The sequence below is a fragment of the Mustela lutreola genome, chromosome 13, assembly GCF_030435805.1.
Source record: "Mustela lutreola isolate mMusLut2 chromosome 13, mMusLut2.pri, whole genome shotgun sequence".
NCBI classification, from domain to species: domain Eukaryota; kingdom Metazoa; phylum Chordata; class Mammalia; order Carnivora; family Mustelidae; genus Mustela; species Mustela lutreola.
In genome coordinates this window covers 5,903,926-5,930,346 of record NC_081302.1, presented here as the reverse complement: position 1 = coordinate 5,930,346, position 26,421 = coordinate 5,903,926, and the positions used below count along the sequence as shown (strand labels likewise).

The following is a 26,421-nucleotide window of genomic DNA, read 5'->3' as shown; positions in this document are numbered from 1 at the left end:
CTTCAGCCTAAAGTTTTATAACTCACATTTTCAACTTCATTCCTTCCCACCCTCCAAATCTATTTATGCTCCTGGATTTCTTGTCCTTACCACCGGAAACCTCTTCTTGACCAAGAAGGCATACTCCCTGAGTGAGAAGCTTGAAGTCCTAGAAAAGAAGAGGTGATTTTGCATTCACCTCTGAGCTCCGGCAGAATGTGACAAAGAGTTGATGACCCATAAATGCTTTTTGAATGAGAAACTCGAAGTGAATTTTATAATGAAAACCTTTGAAGAGCCAACCAAAAATTGAACAAGCAACAAAAATTGGGACCAATTTTTTTTTTTTTAAAGAAACTGGAAGATAAAAACTGGTGTCTATGTACTATTAAGCTTGCAGGAAATATCTCTAGGACTTGGTAACAACAGACATTCAATAAATACTTGTACAGTGATTTCATGAGTTAACTCACTGTCAAAAAGCTCTATTTTAGATTTTAACTGAATATTTGAATAACTAACTCCTAAGATTTTCTGATATTTGTTACTTCTAAGCAACAAAAAGCACAAGTACCTACTACAGTATGGGCTTTGGAGTCTGTAAGTCTTGGACCTAATTTCTGTAAGACCACAGACAAACAGCTTCTCATCCTAAACCTGAGTTTATCTGTAATGGGTTTAATTACTCTCATCGTGCATGTCCTCGTTTCATCTCAGAAAATTTCAGAATTATACATGGAAACTGCCACACCAAATAAAACACCCAACCACAGAACAAGAACATAGATTTCAGACAAGGACATGTTAAAATAGGAGACTTTAGGAAGTCCCAGCAGGGTTTACCTGCACCAGAGTCAAAATCTCTGGGAGTGAATCAGGTATCAGCTGTGTTGTCCAACGCTGAGTTAACCTGATGCACATAAACCAGATATTTGAGTACCACTACCTTCGGGGAGGACAGTCATATGTACTCTACAGTCTTCTATCATTTAAAGTGCTTTCGAACACATTCCTGTCATCTGATGCTTTCAACAAGTCAGGGAGTCATGGACTGATTGATTGATTCATTCATTCATTCAACGGGCAATGATTGAGTACAGGGCACTGTTTGGGTGCTGGGGGAGAGGGTGTAGGATGGGAAAGAAGACCAGACATTCCTTAGTCATGGAACACACAATTCATATGACCATCTTTACTCAAATAACACCCTGAATAATTAAAATTACACCAAGTCACGTGTTAGGAAGAAGATACATATGTCACTATGAAATCTCTCCCTGGTCGAATTGGCAAGGAAATCGTGCTTAAGAAAGGTTAATGTACATCTTAAATCAGCCTCCTCAACCATGACTAATAGTAAAAAACTGGATTTGTTTTACAATGAGCATTCTGCCATCTGTGAAACTATTCTTATCAAATTCTGGCTTCCATGTGTACAGACAACAGAGTGGTAAGGTTCCAGGGAGCTCACAGGCGATGAGCTGACCTTGAATTACAGTGATTTAGAAGTGCCAAAACAAAAGAAAAAAAAAAAAAAAAAAAAACCCAAGGATGCCCTGAAACAGAGCTTCAAAGCCGTGGCAAGGCCAAGGTCTAGAGATAAACAGAGGTCAGACAGACCAGCTTCCCAGAGAGCAACCAAAAATAGAAGATTCTCAAGCACGGCCATTCATTGTTGGTAGATCTGCCCTTCTTGAGAAATTTGACAGGGCACAATGTTTAAAGTCTTATAATTGTACACATCCTTGGATCCGGAAATTCCACTTCTAGGAATTAAAATTTCAAACATCTGCTCAAAATACAAGGACGAGATGCATTTTATTTTGAAAAGTTATTTATAATTTTAAGAAGTCGGAAACTTAAATATTCTTTCAGTGTTAGACATTTAGGTATGGTTTAGCAATAAACTCGAAAGTATGCAGCCATTAAAAAAAAGTAAGGTTTTTGAAACAGAACATCCTTACTGCATAAAAATAGATGGGAAAAAAGTTAGATCCATGGTTTGATCTGGATTTTTAAGAATATATGCACAATAGTCATGTGTATGCATCTGTCTGTAGCAGATGTAAATAGGTATATGCAACAAAAATATTCAGATAAACTAACATTAACCAACTCTGTAATTTTATTTCATTTTCTGTCCCCACTCCTACCCCATGAACATGCATCTATAATGAGAAGAAAAACAATGACAAGCCTTTATGAAAAGAACAGTTTCTTCTGAAGAACCACATCTCTCTGGCTGCCCTGGAGGCTCCCAGACCAAAATGAACAAAGCGACAGGCTTCTCGAAGAGCAGCTTCAGCGATGAAATGGATGAGGAGTAATTTTCACGTGTGACCAGGGCATTAATGGTCTTCCAAAAGAGCATCAGTTTCCTTCTCTTTCAGAAGCCCAGAGGAAAACATATTAGTGATCATTAAGGCCATTAAAATTTCTGAAAAAAGAAAAAAAAATCTTATTCCAACAATTTTGGGACAAAGCAGTCCTAATATAGATTTATTAGAGTAGAATAAGCCATTCCTCAAACTATCTGGATAGTTAGGATATATTTCTTTGAAGACTCTTCTCTTTCTTGCTTTCTGTCTTTTCATTAATGTAGCTCTTGCCTTCACATATGCCCTCTTAATTGGAAGAGCTGGACTATGTAGGCATAGTAGCTACATTCTCTTGTATGAAGCCAATAGAGGATACTGTGATATCAGCAAAATACAGCATAAGATCCCAGATTCAGAAAAAAGGTCCCTCTGGGAAGCTTCAGGCGGTGACAGGTTGACAAGGCAGTATCTGAGCTCATGGACCGCCTAATGGAGGGACACGATGCACTTTCACGTCCGGTCTACTGAGCCCCGTGGATCTGGGGGGAGATGCACAGGCTGCCCTCCCAGCTGGTGGCCATCTGCCTAAGTGACAACTGCCAGATGGGGGTGGGGGAGGGCTGAAATGCGGATCAAACATTAAATAAAAGGATTTCTTGAAAAGCTGCATTGGCATTGATTATTCATGTGACATTCTAATGTCTTGGAAGTTTTCATTTGAAATATTTGGATAGGAATAAAAAAAGATAAATTCCTGGATGAATAGGTCTAGTGTGCTAGACATGAAGTGCTTTGAGCTTCCTACAGAAAACACACTGAATTGATTTATAAGCGGACCTGTTCCATTCAAACTTCAAACTCAGATCAAAGCATCAATAAATAAAGTTTATCTCCTCCCCCATGGGATAGGGAGCATTGACTCTTCCCTGATCACATTCCCAGTTGCTGCTGGGGTAGAGTCCCTGAAAAGCTGTTCCATGAACCCCTCACCTGTGTGTTATCTAACTCTGAACGATGAGGAAAGGGCAGAATGGAAAATGATGGCAGCCAGGAAGCTCTAACAGATCTCTGGACCTTCCTCTTGCTTTGGTTGTAAATCTAAAACTTCTCTGAATATTTAAGTCCTAGAAAAGAAAACAAAAGGTGAAAACTGCCCCAGCTCTCACTGATTTGTAAGTCATAACTGGGAAGGAAAGCCAGTCATGGAAGGGACCAGAATAAATAAGAACCTTTTTGCTACTTTCCCTTATCCCATCTTGAAAACATTATACGGAAACAATTGTTCTGCAGCACCACAATTCTTTAAAAGTTACTTTTGAAGTTCAGGGGAACATTCTAGACACAACAAGCAACAATGTTTAAGAAGAATGGGACTAATGGTAGAGACACTATACTTGCTGTTATTAAGAAAATAGTAATTAACAAAAAGAAATGAAGTCAGACAGGTAAACAGATTTCATTTTTCCTTTAAAAAATTGAATTGTATATAAGAAAATATAAAAAGGCTTTTTCTTTCTTTTTTTTTTTTTTTTTACCACCACCCATCTTCCTATCAAATCCAGATTGAACACATTACAATGAACACAAACTTTCAGTGCAGTTAAGAATGGAGGTCGGAACTAAAGCATTGACCAGCAAGGATGTTCAGGTCTTCCTGATTATCGCAGAATGGGGGTGTTGCTCCTATAGACCTGAGCACGCGGGACATGAGTGCATCAAAACTTCGTCTTACTCTTCGGTGGCCGTATCAATGATGAGGCCGGTTATTTGCTCACTTTTAAGTCCATTTCTCACTTTTAGGCAGGCATTTGGGTCTGTGTAAGCATGGGTTTTATCAAAACTGGCAGTGCTGAGGCAAAAATCTCTAAGGAAAATGGACATGTGCAAATCCTCCCATTTGATTTTTTCTGGAACATTCGATCTTATTTCAACATAATTGCTGAAAGAAGCTGTAAGTTATTTTAATATATTTACAGTCTTATAATTCCTTCTTCTATGGCTCCTATTTTCCATTTGTTGCATAGCTGGTCTTTTCGTGTGTGTGTGTGTGTGTGTGTGTGTGTGTGAGAGAGAGAGAGAGAGAGATTTGAGAGGGTAAGTGAGAGAACACAAGGGGATGAGCAAAGGGAAAGCAAGCAGCAGCAGGCTCCCCACCGAGCAGGGAGCCAGACTTGCACCTTGATACAGGGACTCCAGGATCATGACCTGAGCCGAAGGCAGACACTTAACTGACTGAGCGACCCAGGTCCCCCTTTTCTATTGTTTTTTTTTTTAATATTTTATTTATTTATCTGACAGACAGAGATCACAGATAGACAGAGAGACAGGCATAGAGAGAAGGGGGAAGCAGGCTCCCTGCTGAGCGGAGAGCCCGATGCGGGGCTTGATCCCAGGACCCTGAGATCATGACCTGAGTGAAGGCAGAGGCTTAACCCACTGAGCCACCCAGGGACCTTTCTATTGTTTTTATTGTGGAACTGTCCTTGGACACATATCTGAAAATGATACAAAGCAGTGTTTATGTGTAGATTAAAAAAACAAGAACAACAACAAAAACAACAACAAAAAACAAAGACCCAAATCTGAACGTGTTTATCTAAGCTTTAAATAGTACTATGGAAAAAAAAAAAAGTTCAATTTAGGCTCAACATTTGATTGTCGGATTTACTTCTAAGAAAATAATGGATACCAGAAATCTCTTACAATCCCTACTGAAACATAGATACGCATCTCTTCGAACAAGTAATGATGCTGCATAGGAAGCGTATTCGGAGGTCTATGTGTTACTGCAAAGTTAAGAAACACAAAGAACAGAAAAGCTGAGGTACAGTCATTTGAGAAATGACTACTTCTCTGTAGAGCAAGGTGAATGAACATAAGTCAGCCAGCGTGGGACAAGAAGCAAACAAATGCATTGTACAAGCATAGACACAGACAAATTCTTAAAACGCCCTCTGGTAAGGCAAAGAATCAAGGACGTGTAATTTTTACTTAAGATGGCTGAATTAACACCAGTTGACCCTGCAGTTTCCAAGTCCTCAAAACCCACAGTCAGTTCCACATTCTTCCAAGAGGAGATGGCAAGCTGTTGCCTATCTCTCTCTATTGTTTGATAGACTCTTGGGCGATCCATTCTCCCGTCCGGCCCTGAGGGGGAGGGGGCAGGCATTATTTTCGCAAAACAAGGGATTCACCCAGAAAATACAGATTTGGATACAACTCTCTGAGTCCCCACTTAAGTTCAGTTTTGCAGAGAATGTAAACTTCCAGGCTCTGTGTGTCAACATCAGCTATAGGACCTCACCTGGGATAATCTGCGGGGGCTGGGGGGGGGTGGCGAAGGGGGTTCTTGTGGGATACCACATTTACTCCGGGGCTATGCTTTAGCAAAACATTTCCTATTTGCTGGCCTCAAAAAAAGTTCTGTCAGGAGATATTTAAGGTTCTGGCACATTTTCTGGTGCCAAGACAAGCTTTCACTTGGACTGCAGCGGCTACAAACCCCTGACAGATCTAGGTAACACAGTACCTTCCTCTCCTGACTGTTTCTCCCAGTTTTTCAGAGAACAGCTAGAGTTTCAAAGGCACTCCCATTTTAGCGTAGTTTCACTAGTGCTGAAGAATGCAGACTCGAGTGTCAGAAAAGAAAAAAAAAAAAAAATCAGAATCTTCATTTTGCCACTGAGTTGGCTAGAGGATGTGAATCATGATACCTTAATGTTTCCAGTTTCACCATCCTGACCCCGGCAATGACTGCTAAATAAGATAACTCATGTGAAGTGCCTAGAACAATGCCTGCGTCGTCAAATGATTATTACCAGTAACATAAGCATCAATTGACCATAAACCTAGACCTGGCGGTTTCTCTGACAGCCGTGACTCACCTGTCTTACAAACCACAGTAGCATACAGGTAGGGGCAAACATGTGCAATGCCATCTGACTAGTTTCTCGACCACACATCCCTCCAGGAGACCAACTAAGGCTACTGGGAATACTCAGCATGAGTACTAACCAGGTGCTCTGTACCCCTGAGCAGTGTGAAGGTACTTTTAAGACAAGGCAACAAACTAAGGATTTCCTAGTTAAAACACTGCATGCATCTAGCAATGCCCAACTAAATATCATCACCAAATAAATGTTTTTAAAATAGGGAAGCTGGGTAGGGGCATCTGGGTGTCTCAGTTGGTTAGGCATCAAACTACTCTCGATCTTGGCTCAGGTCATGATCTCAGGGTCCCAAGATGGAGCCCCGTATTGGGCTCCTCACTCAGCAGGGAGTCTGCTCCTCCCCTCCCTTCTCTCCCTCCCCCTCCCCCACTGCCCCTCCCCTCACTCATGCTCACTCACTCTAAAATAAATAAGTCTTCTAAGAAAATTAAAATAAGAAAGCTGGTTAATGTAGCAACAGTTGGTCAATAGGAAAATGAGGCTCCGTAGCCTTATTACCACTTCGCAGAGGCTTCTTTGCAGTGAGATCGCCCTTCCAAAAATCTAGAGCTCCCGCCTCACCCCAAGGTCTGTAGAGAAAAGTCTTCCAGTCATGATCATGGCTAACTTCCTGTTTCTTGGTATAGTCTTCCTCTCAGCCATGATCACACTCCAATGCCACAACAGAGAACATGTTCCATTTAAAGAGCCTATGTTTGTGTGATAGCTTAGTTATAAACCAACCACAAAAAAGGGACAGAAGTCCATCATTTCAAATGCTGGCTATGTAGCCATACTAATACACAGCCTTAAACCCCTCAAATCAACAATACACTATCAATAAATTTAAAAATATATTTTTTCAATTTCTACCAGAAATGTGAGCACAATAAGAGTTAACTGACAACCCAAGGGAGAGAAAAAAAAAATTGCAGTTTTCTAATATACAAAGACCTCTTACAAACCAATAAGAAAAATATTCCATAGGAGGATAAAAAGGGTTAGAAAAAATTTTTAAGAGACATTCTTCTTTAAGAAGATAAAGAAGAGAAATACAAGTAGCTGATAGATCTTAAAAATTTAGTCCCAATATTAAATAAGTTGAAATAGTAAAATGAAATAGTATTTATATACAGAAGTTAAAAATATCAACCAGTATATATGCGTGAGGGAAAACACTTATATAAGTGGGAGTATAAATGGCATAACTTTCTTAAATATCAATTATAACATCTAGACAAAATTTTAATGTGTGTCATTAACTTAAAAATTAAAAAGTTTAAGGATATATGTACAAAGATGTTACAAGTTATTCATACTGCTAAAATATTGAAGATAACAGGGCTCCTGGGTGACTCAGTCAGTTAAACATCTGACTCAGTCTCAGCTCAGATTTTGATCTCAGGGTCCAGAGTTCAAGCCCCACATTGGGTGAGGCACCTACTCAAAACAAAACAAAACAAAACCATAAATAAATAAATAAATAAAACTGAACATGAAGGTTCTTCATTAAACAAAACCATAAATAAATAAATAAATAAATAAAACTGAACATGAAGGTTCTTCATTAGACAATGTTTTTTAAGATTTTTTTTTTGACAGAAATCACAAGTAGGCAGAGAGGCAGGCAGAAAAAGAGGGAGAAATAGGCTCCCCACTGAGCAGAGATCCCAAAGTGGGGCTCAATCTCAGGACCCTGCAGGTAGAGGCTTTAATCCACTGAGCCACCCAGGAGCCCCCACAATTGGTTTTTAAAGTATACTAACATAACACAATAAATAAATAAATAAATAAATAAATAATAAATAGAAAGCATATATCTACTAAAAATACTCATGTAATATTTAAAATATACAAAATTTATTTAAACTCATACTGTTGATAGAGAGCTAAGCTCCCAGGTAATCATGCATATAATGTTACCATTTATGTAAAATTATGCACGGCTAAAACAACGGAGAATAAGAAAGATCAAAGACATGATTATTTGGGGGCAGTAGATTTCCAAAGATATGTTAAGTATGCTGTATTATTTACATTTTACTATGAATGTGTCCTCTTTTAAGATAAACAACATTTCACTAGAAATAGAAATTGTGCTTCTTCCACTGAATGGTCAGGGTCCTCTAAAAGGGTGCAGCTACAGTGCAATTCTCAGAGAAGATGACGGCCCAATGTAAGATTTGGGCAGCTCTTGGATTTCAGGAGTTCAAGCACTGCCACACAGTGTGAAAAGGGAAGAATGTGCTTCAGACCAGAGCTGGTGAGAGTAGAGCAGCAGCAAAGATGAGCGAGAGCCTCTGGCCCATATGGACTCTCAGGCTGGCTGGAACAGCCCTTGCGAGAGCCCTGCTGCCAGGCAAACTGGAAGCTCAGAGCCCAGGCAAGGGAAGAAGCCCCGGCTGGACAAGCCGAAGCTGGGGCATTAGTGGCCCCTCCTCCCAGGCTCTTCCCATCAGGATCTGAACAACAACCTACTCTAAAAGACAAAGACAAAGGCACTGGCTGTCTCTGAGATCTTGATCGGGGAAAGTGAGATGTGGTTGGTGATGCCAGTGTTGTGGGAGGAGGAAAACCTCACCCACCTTGGTCCCCAGCTGGGCACGCAGGGGTGGAGGCTTCCAGAATCACATGGGACCCACTCTCCAACTGTGGAGCCCAACGAGGGCTACCTGGCTGCCGTAGCCTCTCTCTCATGGAGAGCAAGTATCCTAAGCACAGGGTTCCAAGGTTATCTGACCACATGCCACTCTGCGCCGCTCCTTCCATGGTGGTTCCTGGACACATCTCCAGGCAGCAAGCTTCCGTCCACACTTGGACTTCTCTCTAAAACCTTTGTCTTCTGCTTGTTCTTTTCTACCACTCCAGGACTGTGTCAACCTCTCTTTGACCCCTAGCTCCTCTGGAGCCCATACGGTCCGCAACTTTTCTCCCCTTCTGCACCCCTGACTTCAGAGAAGTCTCTTGATCCCCTCCCTTTTTTCAGTGAGGACCCCAATGGCTGGCCTGCCTACTTCCGCTGTTCTAAGTCGGTTCTGCACCCAATACCTGCTCTGTCCCCAGAACCTGCCAACTCCAAGGACTTTTCTTCCCTTCCACCTCAGCCCCTCTTAAAATGTCCACCTTGCGTCAATATGCTGTTTCCTGGCCAACATAGCCAAGTATCTCAGCATCAACGATGTTTGCTTAAATGCTCCCTGTGTCTGTTTTATAATTTTAGCTTCAAAATAAACCTAAGAGTAAGAAATACTGCTGCCTGCTACTTAGAGAGTCAATTCTATGTGCCTCACACTTTTTCTTAAATTCACATGCACTCACTGATTAACAGAACTCTATGAGGCAAATACTTTGCCATTTCTATTTTATAGAAAGCATATTTAAGCACAAAGAGGTTATCTATTTGTCCAAGGTTATGAGGCTGCTAAGTGATGAAGCTGATTCCAACTGAAGGCTGGATTGTCAATAAAAAGTAACTCTGACCCGCATCTGTACCTGCACGACTGCCCCTCCCCCTTCCAAGGACAGGTGAAGACCTCCTCACAGCTCAGCAAGGTCCTTCACGTGCTCCCGGAGCAACGCCCCTTGACTTCTCAGGACTGGCTCTTCCATCACTCTGCTCTCACCCTCACTGCAGTTCAGCCCTTGCCCCATCGTCCACCAAAGCTCCTCTTATCAGGTTTGTCTAGAAGACCCCATTCTTGCTGAAGGTAGCAGGACTTCCTCAAACATAAGCTTTCCAGCCTTCTTGGCAGGATTGATTCCACTGTCTTCTCTTCCTTGATATTTTCTATTCTCTTGGCTTTTGCCATTGACACTGAAAGGTCCTCTACTAGGAGTTTCTCTTAGTTTCTTGATGGCAACTCCCTTCTCATTGATCTAAATTCTGAAGACTTTTTGAGCTAAGTCTTAGGGGCTCTCTTTTCTGTTCATATTTTATTCTCAAGGAATTCCCATCCAAGCCCACGGCTATTTGAAGAGGTTCTTAGTAGCAAATAGCAAAAACGGACTTATAAGCTAAAAATGAAATGTGTTAAGAGGACTTAGGAAAGCTCACCAAATTGCTGGAAGGGCAGGTAAACCAGACTAAAGGCTGAGTTGCCACGAGCAACACCACAAACCATGCCAGAGAGCTTGCTGCCCTTGGGCTCAACCTTGACACTACCAGCAAGACCACAGTAGCTAGGATGACTACTGACCTAAGTCAAGAGCAAGAGCTCTCTGACACCTCCCTCCTGAGCCTCAAGCTCCTGAATAACAGTCTAGAGGGGTAAGTCTGGGTGGCAGAGCCCAAAACTTTGGTGGCAAAGGAGGCTGAGAATGTACCCAGTATCTGTTCCTATAGGAGACGGACTCTTTTCCTCCATGCTAAGCTCATAAAGTGGAGAATTACCCAAATGTGGGCAGAAATTCCGGTGTTGAACACTCACCATAAGAGCTTTGTCTCGTGGCTGGACGTGTCCTCTATATCCTGCAGACTGTCCTACTTCTATGTCTACCTCAAACACAATTTTTAAGATCTGGTATCTCATTTAGAGTACTTACGCTTATCTCACATTTAACCTATCTGACGCAAGTCTTTGAGTCCACAACCTTACTGCCTGTGTTTCTACTTTTTAATACATTTCTTGACATCTGTTTGCTCATCCTGAGAACCGAAATGTCCACCTTGATACCTTCTTTCCCTTCTGCCTTATCCCCAACCTAACACCCAGTGCTGTTTGTTCCCACTGAAGCATCTCTCCCCATCCTCTCATCTCTTTCTCTACCTTCTCTCGCCGCACTTTTACCTGCATTCTAACTTCTGTACTGGAAACCAGCCTTTCCTCTTGATGGTCTAGTTTCTATGCTCACAGCAATTTACAAATCTTTTAAAAGGGGGTTTTGGAAGATGTTGGTCTCAGATTCAAACTCCATCTGTGGCTTCCCCTTTACAACTATATAAGAGGTCTTACACAGAGTTTGGACCTGCAGACTTGCTCCTAGCTGTGTCCTGTAAACTACCATCGATGCTTGGGATCCGCAGTTACTGAAGAGATTAAGCTTCTTCCCGGTACAGACCCATCACTAATGTTGTCCTTGCTTCCTGGAATGGAATATACCTCCCTCCTGCTTCAGTTGACTCCAACCAGAGATACAGTTCTCCACTGAAACACTATTTGCTCAGTGAGGCCTTCCCTGATCCTCCAATGTTAGCTAGTTTACTCACATGCCTTTGTTTTTTTTATATTCTCTTCTTCCCTGAAATTTATGATAATTTACATTTTCATATTTGTCTGTAATATCATGTATCAACATTTGGCTCCCCAACTTAGTAATGTGAAGGTAGAAGCTGCCTCTGTCTTCTTTACCAATGGAGACCTAGAGTCTTTCTAAATGGAGGTAGTTGCCCAATAGCATTTGATGGAGGAGAGAGATAACCAACCTAGCCATGTAGGATAACCCACCGAGGAAACAGAAACAAATACTAGACTGTCCCTGCCCCAAGGAGGCTTAGTAAGAATTCATGTGAGAAAAACAAGATAGAGATTGCCCTAGAAATCTTTAGTTGAGTATATTTGGTCAAGATAGTCCCTAAAAACATCAACTGCCCAACCTTATTCTGCAGTAAAGGAAGAGGAATGGCGTCCAGAGTAAGCAGGACTGGGATCAGGAGTCCCCACTCTGCTTTGAAAAAAAGGACAAGAAGAGAAAGGGCAGGATGATACGCCTCCCAGGAGCTGACGATAATGAGTTTCCTCTCCTGTCGCCTCCCCTTCCCCACCCCACTGTGGAGCAGTTGTTCACATACCTCATTCCTACAAGTGGCTGCTGGTCAGACTTTCAGTGTCTTTCACTGAGTGTCTATTATGTTCAAGGTAAAAAAAAAAAATCACAATTCTTGCTCTTAGGTAATTTAAAATCCAGTAAAAAATAGTACAGGCATATAAGTAATGTCATCATGAATCGATGTCAGTCATGTTGCTACGGTACTGGCCGGCCTCCACGGTGTGATGTCCTTAATCCACAAAAAGTGTGTTCAGTGCTCTAAGAATGGCGTGATCAAATTACTATAGAAACAGAGGGACTCCTTCATACTTACATTTTAAAAACAATTCTTAAGAAGGTATGTAAAAGTAGTCCAAACTACTTGACAAGGTTCTGGCTAGACCCTTAGGAGAAGGATCTCCCTGAAGGGAGAGACATGGTTTTCATTGAAACCATGTGGCATGTAGTCATCTCCCTTGATGGTTAAGCAAGGCAATGTTTGTTCAAAGACAGCCTCTGCTTTGAAACAGCTGGCCTGTGGTAGGAGGTGCTGACATATAGTGTCTCCCAGGACAGGAGACCTGGACATCGGCCGCCTTCATTGCTGCCACATCCGGGTTCAGTAGAGACCCTGCATGAACTTCCTTCCAATTCAAAACATAACCTCTTTGTTGACTGGTGTTATCCCCTAAAACCAGACTCAGCTCCAAGAGTGAAGAAACATGGGTGTGACATTAACACTTCTGGTAACCGGAAAGTTTTTCCTTTGTCGTAGACCCATTGTAGGCGCAAAGACAGAGGACTCTGCCCAGCAGTGCTGCACAGACTCGGCTGAGACACTCCATCTCCTACACGCAGGTCACAGGGACTGAGGAGAGGTCAGCCCGCTCTTCTTTATCTGTTCTGACACTGGGATTATGATCAAGAATCCTCTCTTGTCCCATGATTTCAGGACAAATTTCAGTTCACCTGCATGCCACGTTTTCATTCAGCTCCTCTGTTGCCCACCTAAAATATCTTAAATGGTCATTTATTCCTCCAGGTACTGCTGGGGCCAGAGCTATAATGTTTTAAATATTCTTCCCAGGTTTTTCTTGTTGTATTTTATGATCATCCAGAAAGGTTAGGTGTGTGGGCTTAATCTGACGGCATGAAAATAGCTGGTATGTCCTCAAACACATGGACATGTTCTTCTAAAAACTTCAGTGAAATCTATTTCTGGACTCTGCTATACAATATTTATAAAGTGTTTCAATTTGTCTTAAGATCAGAATAGCACGCAGATGAAGTAAGACAAGTGAGAAACAAAGTACCTGTTGTCCAATTTCTTTTGCTTAACAATCAAAATTAACATCTTTAATCTTGCTTTCATTGGGAAAGGCAAAGAAAGGGGAGGGTGCGGAATATTCACTGCTGATCTTCAATGCACCAGTTGCTATACTCAGAAATCACGGGTTTTCTTGTTCAATTATCCCATCACGACAAAGTACAAATTTGTACTCATATTTTAGAGACAGTGAAACTAGGGCTCCAAGAGGGTAAGTAAAGGTCTAAAAACTGTCCATGTGGTGCCTTAATACAGCCAGGCACCCTCTTTCACGTGTGTCCAAAGACAGCAACGTATCGATCTCTGTGACCTCAGACATTTTACACAAGGAACATAAATAGATTCACCGTCATTCTCTACTCTTTGCAATTTTAATATTTCAGGAGGGTTCAAGGTATATTCACATAATGAAATTGCAACAGCTGTAACAAGTCAGCCCAATTTATTAAAAAAAAAAAAAGGAAAAGGAAAAGAGGAAAATTATACATCCTATAACCCATAAGAGCAAGTTCAAGACAGAGCTGGGTCTAACAGTTTCCCTGCAGGTTAGCAGGGACAGCTGTGTTCCACGTAAATTTGCTGACCCTCATGAACTTCCCATCAACAAGATTTTCTCATCCTCCCATTATTGCTGTTCAACGATTAATCAACAGCTGTTGAAACATTGTAAGCATGCTTGTAATTTGGGGTAAAATTAATGATTGCCTATCTATTAAAATGCAGAGGGAGGCTTTGATGCTCAGCCCCAGTGTGAACTTGCTGATTTATTCTTCAAATCAATTACCCTCCTGAACTCCCTTGTCTCCTGACATTGGCTAAGAGCATCCCACACCCTACACTTCTCCCAAGTGAGCCTGTGACATATGTAAAAACATATAGTCTTGCCCAGACATGGGGTTCTGTAGAGCACAGAAATATACTAGTAGAGTAAAAGAGAAGCATAGAAAGAACAAGACTTTGTATTATTGTTTTACAGTTACTTAAAAGTAAATTTCTAGAAAGAATGGTTCTTTCAAAGCAGTTATGAATTCAGTGAATCAACAACTCAAACAGTAGTATCAAGTTTTATATAAAAATAAAATAAAGCTAATGAAACCACTTCGAATGGGTTCATTCCTCACTGGTTCGTATTTGCAAAGTGTTTCATAATTTACCTAAGGTCTCACCCTGTTAACCCAGACATGAACACTTAACTTCTGCAAAGTGGATGGTTTGTTAATGGTGGTGCCCTAGGTTCATCAAGCCCAGCATTGGGATCCTGCTTTGATGGCCAAGAGTCTTGACCTTGTTCATGCTTACCCACTGTATCACGAAGAGAAAACCCTATGCTCTGCTCCTTCAAGATTATTTTAGGAATGCACTGAACCATTTTGATTATTAGTTTGGTTTGCCTTTTTATAGTCATGACATGTCACAGTCATCAAGGAATAAAAGAATTTTCTTGAATTCAGAAAAACACAAGTAGACCATAGAAACAGATATAAAACACTACTAGTGTCTACACTACTCTCTACAGCACACTGCACTGCTACTACCTGTTATAGATCAACTAAATAGTAAGCAGTCACCATCGTGTTTTCATCCTGACAGCTCAGGAGTATACACACCCTTCAGATCACCCAGACAACCACCGGTATGGCAACCCTAAGTCAAGCTATCCTTCAAGTATGTTTCAGCTCTGCCATCAACCTGTTTGTTTTTGTCAGATTACACGTAGGAAGGAAAAATAATCAGAATATTTTTTGCAAAAATAGAAACAACCCTTGCTCTGAGGATATGAAACACATAATTTAGGGTGAATAAAGATTTTAATTATGTAGTAGTTTACAGATTTCCATTCTCCTCTACTGGTATGAAATGTTCGGGTTCTCAATTCAACCAGTCTTTGTTTTCCTTCAAAGTACAGCAACAAAATATTTTTTCTCTTCCACGAGGAAGCAATATTTTTCTATAAACTACATCTAATATATTAGTAATAATGGTGTGCCACTTCAAACAAATTACAAACTAATGTTAGTGTTCTTACCAATGGTATACCAAATAACAACTCCCTGTAGGCCAATTTGCATATAAAATGTAGCATTTAAAGCCAAGTTACAATTAGCACTTTATTATGGAACCCTGTGATTGTGATAGACTGTAAACTACTTATACCTACTATGAGGATTTTCATTTATGAAAAATTACACTATTAGAATTGTCATTACAACAGACCAACCTGCGTTCAATTACTTACAAACTCAGACCAAGAGTCATTGTTTATACTGAAGGAGGGAGAAAGTACAGAGCATCGCACCCCCTCTGATGTGACAGTGCAAAATAAACAAGATGGATAGCTGAGCAATTATGTACTTAAATGACAAATATAGTGACACCACACCTGTGTACACCTCTCAGTCACATCCTATGTCAGAAAAGCAAGCACAGAGGAATTTGAGCCACTGCAATCAAAAAAGCAAAAGTCAGAAATAGCACTTGCCTTTCAAAGTACAGGGTTTACTAATTAATAATATGGGGAATGCTGGATTTCCTCACAAGAATTTACAAAACTAGATAATCGTGTCCCCAGGACTCTTACATAGTTCACTGTTTAAAAATTTGTGACGATGTGGATGGAACTAGAGCGTATCATGCTTAGCGAAATAAGTCCAGCAGAGAAAGACAACTATCATATGATCTCCCTGATATGAGGAAGTGGTGATGCAACATGGGGGTTAAGGGGGTAGGAGAAGAATCAATGAAACAAGATGGGATCGGGAGGGAGACAAACCATAAGAGACTCTTAATCTCACTAAACAAACTGAGGGTTGCTGGGGGGAGGGGGGTTGAGAGAGGGGGTGGGGTTATGGACATTGGGGAGGGTATGTGCTATGAAGTGTGTAAACCTGGCGATTCAGAGACCTGTACCCCTGGGGATAAAAATATATTATATGTTTATAAAAAATTTTAAAAAAAAGAAAAAAAATTAGAGTCATATGGGTGAGTGTGTGAGTATGAGTACATGAATGTGTCTTACCAGGGCTGATTTTTCTTACTAACCTTCCAAAATTCATACACTCAGCTTGCTAAACTAGATTCTACATTTGAAGAGGAAGACGGGTTCTCGGTGGCAGCTCTCAAGTTCCTCATTCTAAAGAGAAGTAGAGCGCTCACGTGTTCTGACAGTCTGCTTCTGGTGAAAGAGGCTGCTGCCTGAAATGATACTTATACTCTTCATTTTAACTTCAGGTTATTTTCTATGCTCCACCTCAATATAAAAAACAAACGGAGGTTGAATACGTTTATATTTTGGTTTGGTTTATATAATAAAGTAATAGGGCAGCCTGGTTTATGAAGATTTTCCAGACCCTGAGAAAAGCCAGAGATGGTCACGTAAACCAATGTACACATACATCGCAAGTGCGCGCGTGCGCGCACACACGTTTCATTTGAATGACTCTTGAAGACATTGCACGTGCAAACCAAAATTCCATTTAACAATGATCTCAGAGTCTTTAAGCATCTATTAACAATCAAAGTTCCATTCTTCTTATTCCTTATTTCAGCTTGCTTTTTTTGTACACTAAGAATGATATAGTCCCCCAATCTTTTTCATTCTTCCCTGGCATAATTTTCCCCCTATTTCAAATATTAGAGTGCAGGAGTAAGTGGTGGGGGAGGGGGGGAGATACCCTGCAATGGCAGATTCTATAAATACTACAGCTAAATTCTGTTCTGAGATAAGCAACCAGAGTTGCAGCTGCCATCAGCAGAAGAAATGCAGGCTGCACGAGACAAAACATTCCCCAGTCATATTTTTATAGCGAACAGAACACTCCAAAGTAATAGAAATTACAGTGTCCTGTGAAGAAGGGTTAGCACCGACTTTAAAGTATGTTCACTGCGTTCTCACTGATTTGGGTCAGGACCTTAGATAAGTCATTGAACTGCTTTGTGACTCAATTTCTCAGATGCTAAATTGGCAGAAACCCCATCTGAAATCTTCCTAAATCTTCCTGCTTCTGGTGAAAGAGGCTGCTGCCTGAAATGATACTTATACTCTTCATTTTAACTTCAGGTTATTTTCTATGCTCCACCTCAATTACAGAGATGGTACAGGTAAAGACATGCTGGATTCCAGAGTCCAAAGGACGTGCCTATCCGGTGTTAGCACACACTTCTTACGGTGGAATGGAGAGCCGCCAGTCTGTCTACCGTGACTTAGCAAATCAGGAGCATTGAACTTCCCAGGCTAAAAGACACTTTGGCATGTTCATTAATGTAAGTCCTGCGCACTATCTCGTCATTATTATACATTTTACTTTTTGCGCGACAGCACAGGTTCTCCAACAATCTCAGAGTCGATTTCAGTTCACAAACAGGTCAGCACTCGATCCATGCAATACTATTAAAATTATTAAAATACTATTAAAATGTAAAAAAAAATTATGGAGATCTCAATTTCAGAATGTAAGTTAATTCAAGATTTCCATTAAGGGTATTTCTTTTCCTTATTTTGCCGTGCACATTCCCTTCCATGGAACAGGAGGAGAAAATGCGAAAGCACTCAAATCATTGTCATGTTTGTTGGTGCTGAGCTAAAAGTTTGGTGGCCAAAGTATTATACTCTTTTCTGAGCTTCCTGATTTTCTGGAGCCTGATCCTAAGGGGCCCTTGAGAAGATACTCTCCTCACCTGAGCTATGATTTCTTTTGACATGACTAGAAAAGTAGAGGGAGACTCTGGGCAGCACAGAGGATTCTCAGCTGACTTTATCACTGGCTGTCCTCAAAAACGCTGTTATGGTTTGTTATTGGTGCTTTTCTGACTGCTTAGGAACCATGAAGCCCAAACTATAACACAAACATAGAACACGGGCTATCCTACACAAAGAACAATTTGCAGGCAATGGTCAGTGTTTGGTCAAGGACCAACATCTTAAAGATAAACCCCAGACTAAAAACTTCCGAGTAAGACATTGTGTCTCCAGTGTCTAGTACACTGCCTGGCCCACATATGAATGCATAAACATGGATGTGAGACTCTAAGGACAAGAACACAGTCCATGTCAGGTCACCTTAACTGATATGGCAAAGGTGCCCCAAAACCGAGGAGAAGCTTGGTTCTTGGTGTTAGTTTCATGATGACCTTCTCGAAGTTCAAATGTATCTAAGTTATTTCATGTTCGAGGTAAGTCTGTTCTCTTTCCTGAGCACCACTAATCAATAAAACTCCAGTGGAGGTGATGAGACAAGATCTTTGTCCTTAAAGTACTGACTTGTAGTGCAGCATCAAGTATGTAACAAGGCATAGCACGGTGCCTTGTAATAAACTTGCATTCAATAAGTGTGTACATGACACGAGAAGACCACTAACTATATGCCAAGGTGGAAAAACTAAGTGCAAAACACGAGTATGGGGATCTTTAAGAAAGCAGAGTGGAAGAGCTTAAATGTTTAGGACCGATATTTTAAAAGATGACTAACAGTTAAAACATAGATGGATTTCAATTGGGGAGAATGATAAGTGATGACGGCCAATGGAAAAGTGCAGGCAAATACATGGAAATGATACAACATGACTCGAGGTTGCAGGGCCTCCTAAAAAAGAAGAGATAATTTCCTGGGCTAGGATATACTTGTCATGGTGGGATGTAGAACCTCCTGGATATTTCTGGTTTACAGACTCATGCTCGATACCTGCTCCACTGGCTAGTCACAGGGTCGGGGCACCTTGCTCTATGCTAGCTACACTTCTATCAAAATCACCTAAGAATGCTTTAGCTAGTTTAAAAATGGCATTCTTTGTTGTTTTTTGCTGCTTTTTGGAGCTCGCAACCCCCTAAAGCCTGCTTATCTTTTTAGCTAATATTGCGTAGCTTGGTCACACTTATATTTTATAAATTATTTTTCAACCTAATACAATGTCCAATACCACTGTTACAATTTTGTTGTTATGGTGATTCATTTTTTTAATTTGTCAAAATTTTCTTTCAATCCTGACTTTATCATCTTCTATAATAACTACCCTTCCATGCTTTGGGCAATGACAAAATTTTACATCTATGATTACACTATACCTTTTAAAAGACAAAGACAAAGCCTGGTGGCACGCTGCCAGAGACTTTCAGTCAAAAGACAAGTACTTCCTCAAGCAATACTTTTAAGTACTGACCGAATGAGCTATTCATCTACGTAACCCTCCAGTGATCCAGTCTGCATTTCCCTAACCTCTGCCACACAGGGTTTGAACAACACTGGTGAAATTAAATCTCAGGCTCTCACTCTCATCCAATGAGTATCTAAGAATACATTCTGTGCATCACTACGCTTCTCTTAAGAGAAACAAGACTTGTATTGAGTATTTCTGTATTTTTTATTGAGTCCTTCATTTATCTTTTCAACTGACCTTTGCCCGCATTAATTCTTCTGAGTTGAAGAGAACTTCAGAATACCCCTTGGAAAGCTGTAGTAGGCTGGTAGCAGCTTATCCAAACCAACTGTGCACATATCTTTGCAAAACTCTACAGTCAATGAGTCTCACTGGTAGGATAGAGAGCCTGGTGGGAATATTTACCAAACCAGTCAGCATGTGCTATGTATCAGGGATTGTTGTTTTTGAGAAAACTTGGTTAAACTTTTACCAACACAAAACTGAGAACAATTCTAATTGTCCTCCAAGATTTTGAGCTTTTGGTGGCTCAAAGTGTCCTCTGCAAATAAAAATAGGTTTGGGATTTAAAAAAAAAAAAAAAAAAAAAAAGGATCCTATAATACATGATGCATTTGAGGTGAGCTCAGGACATCTTTAAGACATGTGGCCCCCAGGTGGAAATAAAGGAGTGAAGCCCAGGGAAGAGAGAAAAGCCAGAATTGCTAATCAGGGAACCACCTATTTGTTGATATGAATGCAGTCTCAGACTAGATGAGACTTAAAAAGGTGGGTAGCACAACAGAAAGAGCACTAGCTGGGGAACCTACAAATTTAAAGCACACAGAATCCAAGGAGGTTTGCTTTACAGAAGAGAGAAAAGTCCATGACACAAGAAACGCCAATATAAAATCACTGATACCTCCACAGGCATCGACAGAGGACCGGAGAAGCATTCAGGGCTGGGAACCAGGCCTGGAAACCACTCTGTGTCTCTAATCTCTCGTGGACCCAAAAACACAACCTTATATTCTAGAATGAAAAGGACTCTTCAAATAGAATGCAGATTTAAAACATTATTACGATTTTAGCCTGAAGAACACATTCATACCAACACAGAATCTAGCAGAATTATTTTTCATCATTTCAGAATCTATTTTAATCTAATATTGGGAATCTGAAAACAGGTTTTGTTCTTCCCTTCAGTCTCCTTGGCATAGGCCCGGTTTATTTATCATCACTCATAAACTTGTTCTTTTTTCGATGTAGGACCACTGGAAGAAAAGGAAAGATCATGAATGATCCTTCCCAGTAATGAGTTCCAGCATTACTGAAGTCACTCTAAGCAGCTATATTGTTCAAACGAGTCACCTTCACCTGTGGAACCACAGATACCCTCGATGGGATGTATTGAATGAGATTTGTAAATCTCAAGAAAAAAAATTTTTACAGTAGTGACAAGTATAAAATATGATCTATAAAATGGTAACTTGGAACACACACACACTACTTCCTTTTTTCCAGATATTTATGCTTTTACACCCAAAGCTATAAATCTTAGGCTAATGAACTTGGATAAAGTTCTACTCCAACTGGGCGCCTGGGTGGCTCAGTGGGTTAAGCCGCTGCCTTTGGCTTAGGTCATGATCTTAGGGTCCTGGGATCGAGTCCCGCATTGGGCTCTCTGCTCGGCAGGGAGCCTGCTTCCTCCTCTCTCTGCCTGCCTCTCTGCCTACTTGTGATCTCTCTCTGTCAAATAAATAAATAAAATCTTTAAAAAAAAAACATTAAAAAAAAAAGTTCTACTCCAACTAATTTCTACAGTTTTCATTTCTCTCCAATCCAACACCCCCATTCTGGACTGCTGATGTCAGAGGAAGTCCCAAGAAGTATGTTATAGCACATCCTTTTTCTCCCCTGCTTTTATATATTTTCTAAGTCTCCGGCAGTGCATGTCAAATTTAAAATTTTTAAAATGAATCCCATCTTAAAAAGGAGAGTGGGGTTTTTTTTTTGCATATGATGAGATTTTCATTCATAACCACATTTATATCAGTTTGCTTTATCAAAAATACCACTAAGAGAAATGTTATATGTGCATATGATGTTACATGTGCATATGGTATTATATGTACACACTCACACATACATAAATTAGTTCTATTAAGAAACTGAGTTCACTAAAGAACTTGGAATGGATTTGAGAGTAAGAAATTGTAATTTCATAAGAAATGTTGACAATTTTAAGAGACAGAATAGTTAAGGTCAAACATGAATTGGCATAAATACAAACTCCATAAGTAGGAAGTCCCTTGTCAAGAAAAGGATAAACCATAGAACACCTAAAACCCTGTAAGGTCATCTGAAAGGGCGGGCCTACAGCCCAGATACTCTGCTTATGTTGCCATCTCAGAGTGCTGTAGGAAGAGCTTTAAATTACTACCGATTTGCATGCAAGTGCATAAGTTTGGTCTGAATTATATTTAATGTACGGAACAAGATTATTTTTCTCTTCGATGATTGATCTCTTCTTTTGCTTAGTTCAAAATACATTACTCATTTCTGCCAAAAAACCATTCTTCCAGCAACAGATGTTATGTCATAACGAGACTTACGCATGTTGGTATAAATAACAAAGGTGTTAGATGAGACTAAAAGGAGAGATTTCCTGTTTATATATCTCTGCAGTGATTACTGAGTGAGGGCAAAATTCTACTATAAATAAATTTTACATAAACAACATGTTTAAGGAACACTGGAAAGTTGGACTGGGGAAGAAAATGTACCTTCAAATTAATGACTGTTTTGTTCACCCCATACAGAGTTTACATGACTGTTACACAAATATGGATTCTAAGATATTCATTAATCATCAGCTTTGAATTAAATCCCCATTAGAAGAGAGCACATGTGCTTCTGGGTGTGATTCTTATGAACACCAAGATGCCTTAACAAACCCCCATGTTTTGAAATTGGTTATTGCTTCCAAAACCTTCTCTTAGAAAGAAATCCCAAATGGAAATGGTTTCACCCCTTGTCAGCCCTCACCTGCTACTCAGGATAAACCTTTGTCACCCCATTGATACCAAGTCACTCTGTCCCATGCAGTGAGGTGTTCCCTGCTCACTCAGCAGTTGTTGGCAGGCTCAAGTTTTCCATCAGCTGCTTTCTGACACTTCTAGAGGGTTAGAGGAAGGCTGAATTGCCAACAGCTATGGGACCTCTGGCTCTAGAAGAATGATTCTCCTATTAATCCAGGATTCTAGAAAAAGCACAGAAGGATTTGCCCATTCCTCAAAGGTCCCCATTCCAGTCCCCACCCCCTAACCCTAGCTCTTGGGAAATAGCATAGGACAGCACAGTGGTTAAAAAGAAATAAATTGAGGCTGTTAGTTCTACAGATGGAAGGGTTCAAATCCTATCTCTTCCACATGGATGTGTGACCTTTAGCAAGTCACTTAGCTCTCTTGTGTTTCACTTTCCCCCCTTGCAAATTAGGAATTATAATACCCACCTTATAAAGCTGTATAATGCATGAAAACTTGTCAAGAACTTGGAAACGTTTCCAGCACAAAGTATTTAAGACAAAAAATATAAATGAAACTTCGCTGAATCAACAATGGTTTTATGTTATGTTCCTTAACTTTTTGGACACAAAAGGATAACATTTTTTTATGTATAGGTAAGAAATCTGAGCCTTAAGAGGTTAACCAGATTGTCAGCCAAAAGTAACAGTCCCACAACTGTCTACATGGAGAGCTTTCCACAGACTTTGTTAAATAAAAGTTAATATTAGGAACAACTCCAAAGCTACTAGTTCAAATATTCACCAGGGTTACTGTATACTTTTCTACCTTACTCCACAATGGATTTGGGGAGGCTGATAAAAAGCACACAAAAACAAACAAACAGAACAAACAAAACAAAAACCAAGAAAGTAAAAACAAAAGTAAATAGCCATTCTGACTGGTGTGAGGTGATATCTCATTGTGGTTTTGATTATGGAAAGAACCTAGATGTCCATCAACAGATGAATGGATCAAGAAGATGTGGTATATATACACAATGGAATACTATGCAGCCATCAAAAGAAATGAAATCTTGCCATTTGCGACAACATGGATGGAACTAGAGCGTATCATGCTTAGTGAAATAAGTCAAGCAGAGAAAGACAACTATCATATGATCTCCCTGATATAAGGAAGTGGTGATGCAACATGGGGGCTTAAGTGGGTAGGAGAAGAATAAATGAAATAAGATGGGATTGGGAGGGAGACAAACCATAAGTGACTCTTAATCTCACAAAACAAACTGAGGGTTGCTGGGGGGAGGGGGGTTGGGAGAAGGGGGTGGGATTATGGACATTGGGGAGGGTATGTGCTTTGGTAAAGTGCTGTGAAGTGTGTAAACCTGGTGATTCACAGACCTGTACCCCTGGGGATAAAAATATATGTTTATAAAAAATAAACAATTAAAAAAAAAAGAAAGAAAACAAAAGTAAATAAAGAGGGAAATATTAGCCATTTTAGAACCTTTAGAACTAAGTGACCACAGGTCAGGGATTCATATTGTGTGGGGCACAGACAATTCAAGACTGTGACTGAATCTGTGATCCTATCTTTACAAAAATGTACATATCAAAACACAAGTTCATATATCTCACAGACATTCTGAAATCCATCCTAAGCATCCAGGACCACTCTTGATTATTAACTCCTTTCAAGTCATATCTAATTAGAAAAGAGAGTGTTTTTTTTTAAATTTTAAAAATTTAAATTAATTTTGAGAGAGATAATAAGTGGGAAAGAGAGGGGTAGAGGGAGAAGCAGACTCCCCACTGAGCAGGGATCTCGATGGGGGGCATGATCCCAGGACCCTGAGATCATGACCGGAGCCAAAGGTAGATCCTTAACAAACTGAGCCACCCAGGTGTCCCTAGAAAAGAGAAATCAACAATTAAAATGATCATTAATGTGATTTCTTTTCATCACGGAAATAATATAACAGTTCTTGAAAGGACTAACTCTACATAAGCATGGGTATGGCAGGCATTCATTAACAGTGAGAACTCGGAGGAGAAAAGTTGATCCCACACTTGGGTTAGAGCCATCAACTCAGAGCAAAGAGGAGTATGTGAGAATGTGTGTGTGTGTGTGTGTGTGTGTGTGTGTACACAAATATCTCTATTGATTCACATGCATGCATCTGGTTCAAAAAAGGGCAAAACTGGAGGAAGTCTTAAATCTATATTTTAGAAGAAACAAAGATAAAGAAACTAAAAATTGCATTCTTGGAGAAAAGATGGAGAAGGCAAAGGGCCTAATAAACACATAGTAACAACGGTGAATGAGAGAGCCCGTTTCTTCTCCTTTCTCCAGGATTGTTCAACCAACTAACAAAGGCAGAGGGTGAGATCATCCAGTGGGAAAACGTCACTGTTGTGGCAAGAAAGAGGGTTGCTTGGGGAAGAACTCTATGGAATGAAGAGTTTGCTCCAAAACCAGATAATTAATTATTGGGCATTTAGAGTCAAATTAGGAAAACTAAGGTCTTCGTCAGCCCAGTGTTTCTATGGTCTGGGGTCAAACCCTGAGACCAACCTTCCTAAAAACCTGGGTCTACTAACTACAGTCTTCTGAACTCAAAATCATCCAGGCACACTTTCTTTCAAAACCAGCTTTTTGGGACATAAAGCCTATAAACCCTACTTCAGTGTGATAACCTAGAGATATTGACAAAATCAGTATATAAGCTTGAGGATATGTCACTAATTTACACGTCTTGTAAACAATTAACTTTATCCACATTTGTAATGTTCTTTAAGAGTATCCTGACTAGCTCCATAAGCTCATGTGTTTTATCTGTCCTGTCATTTGCCACCTCACATTAACACATGCACAAACAGCCATGAGTTGCATTTAATCCCAACATTTAATCCTACCCACCCTTGGAGTAGGAGAGTTCATATATATATGAACCATTTACAAAAATCCAACATATTAAGCCAGTGGAGGGGGTTTCACAGGAAAGTGAAGACACAGAGTTCCTTGTTTACCAGAAAACTCTACACTAAGTAGATGTTATCACTATTCATAGGCTTGCATAGCAGGAACGCAGCTTGATACACAGAGGATGTTGCAAACTTAATGCTTATGTCCCCCCAGCCTTCACCCAAATTCCTCTGTGGAAGCCTAACCTCAGCCTGGTGGTATTTGGAGGTGGGTCTGTGGAGAGGATTAGGTTGACATGAGGTCATGAGGATGTGGTCTCCATTAAGTTAGTGCTCTTAGGAGACCAGAGCCCTTGCACTCCTGTGTGCTGTGTGGGATGCCACACAGGCTGTGAGGAGCAACCCAGCAAGTTCTGATACACACGACAGTGGGAAACCCATGGTTCTAAGTCAGCAACACTTAAACTTGACCGCATAACCTAGAAGGATTTAAAAATGTCCATGCCAGGGGCACCTGGTGGCTTAGTGGGTTAAGCTTCTGCCTTCGGCTCAGGTCATGATCTCAGGGTCCTGGGATTGAGCTCTCTGCTCAGTGGGGAGCCTGCTTCTCCCTTTCTTTCTGTCTGCCTTTCTGCCTGCTTGTGATCTCTGTCTGTCAAATAAATAAATATTTTTTAAAATTAATAAAATTATTTATTTGTTTGTTTGTTTGTTTTTATTATTTTTTTAATTTCCATGCCAGGGTCTCATGCCCAGACATTCTGATTTAACTGGTCAAGTCCAGACAGCAGGAACTGTTAAAGCTCCCAGGTGATCCTGAGGTTCAGACACATTAAAGAACCATGTGCACCATCATCAGGACTGGCTACTTCCTTTCTCTTACTCATGTGCTTTCCTTGTGGAGCACCCACGTTTCTTGCCTCACCTCCCATCCCAGCAATCACGATCCCTATCTATACCTCTCCATCATGGTGTAGGATCTTTATGGGAAGACCTCGACCAGCCTGGGTGGCTGGTGCCTCCCATTCAATGCATCTCCCTTGA

General features: G+C 40.4%; 1 long non-coding RNA gene across 1 annotated transcript in view; it reads right to left on the bottom strand.

Annotated features, from left to right (window-relative positions):
- Nucleotides 1-1,838: 1,838 nt before the first annotated feature.
- The window catches only part of LOC131814082 (uncharacterized), a 50,398-nt gene continuing 25,815 nt past the window's right edge, over nucleotides 1,839-26,421 (bottom strand). Inside the window, exons 2-3 of the long non-coding RNA XR_009347122.1 lie at nucleotides 3,288-3,421; nucleotides 1,839-2,416 (exon numbers count right to left, since the gene is read on the bottom strand). This is a non-coding gene — a long non-coding RNA (uncharacterized LOC131814082). The remainder of the gene's footprint in view (nucleotides 2,417-3,287; nucleotides 3,422-26,421) is intronic.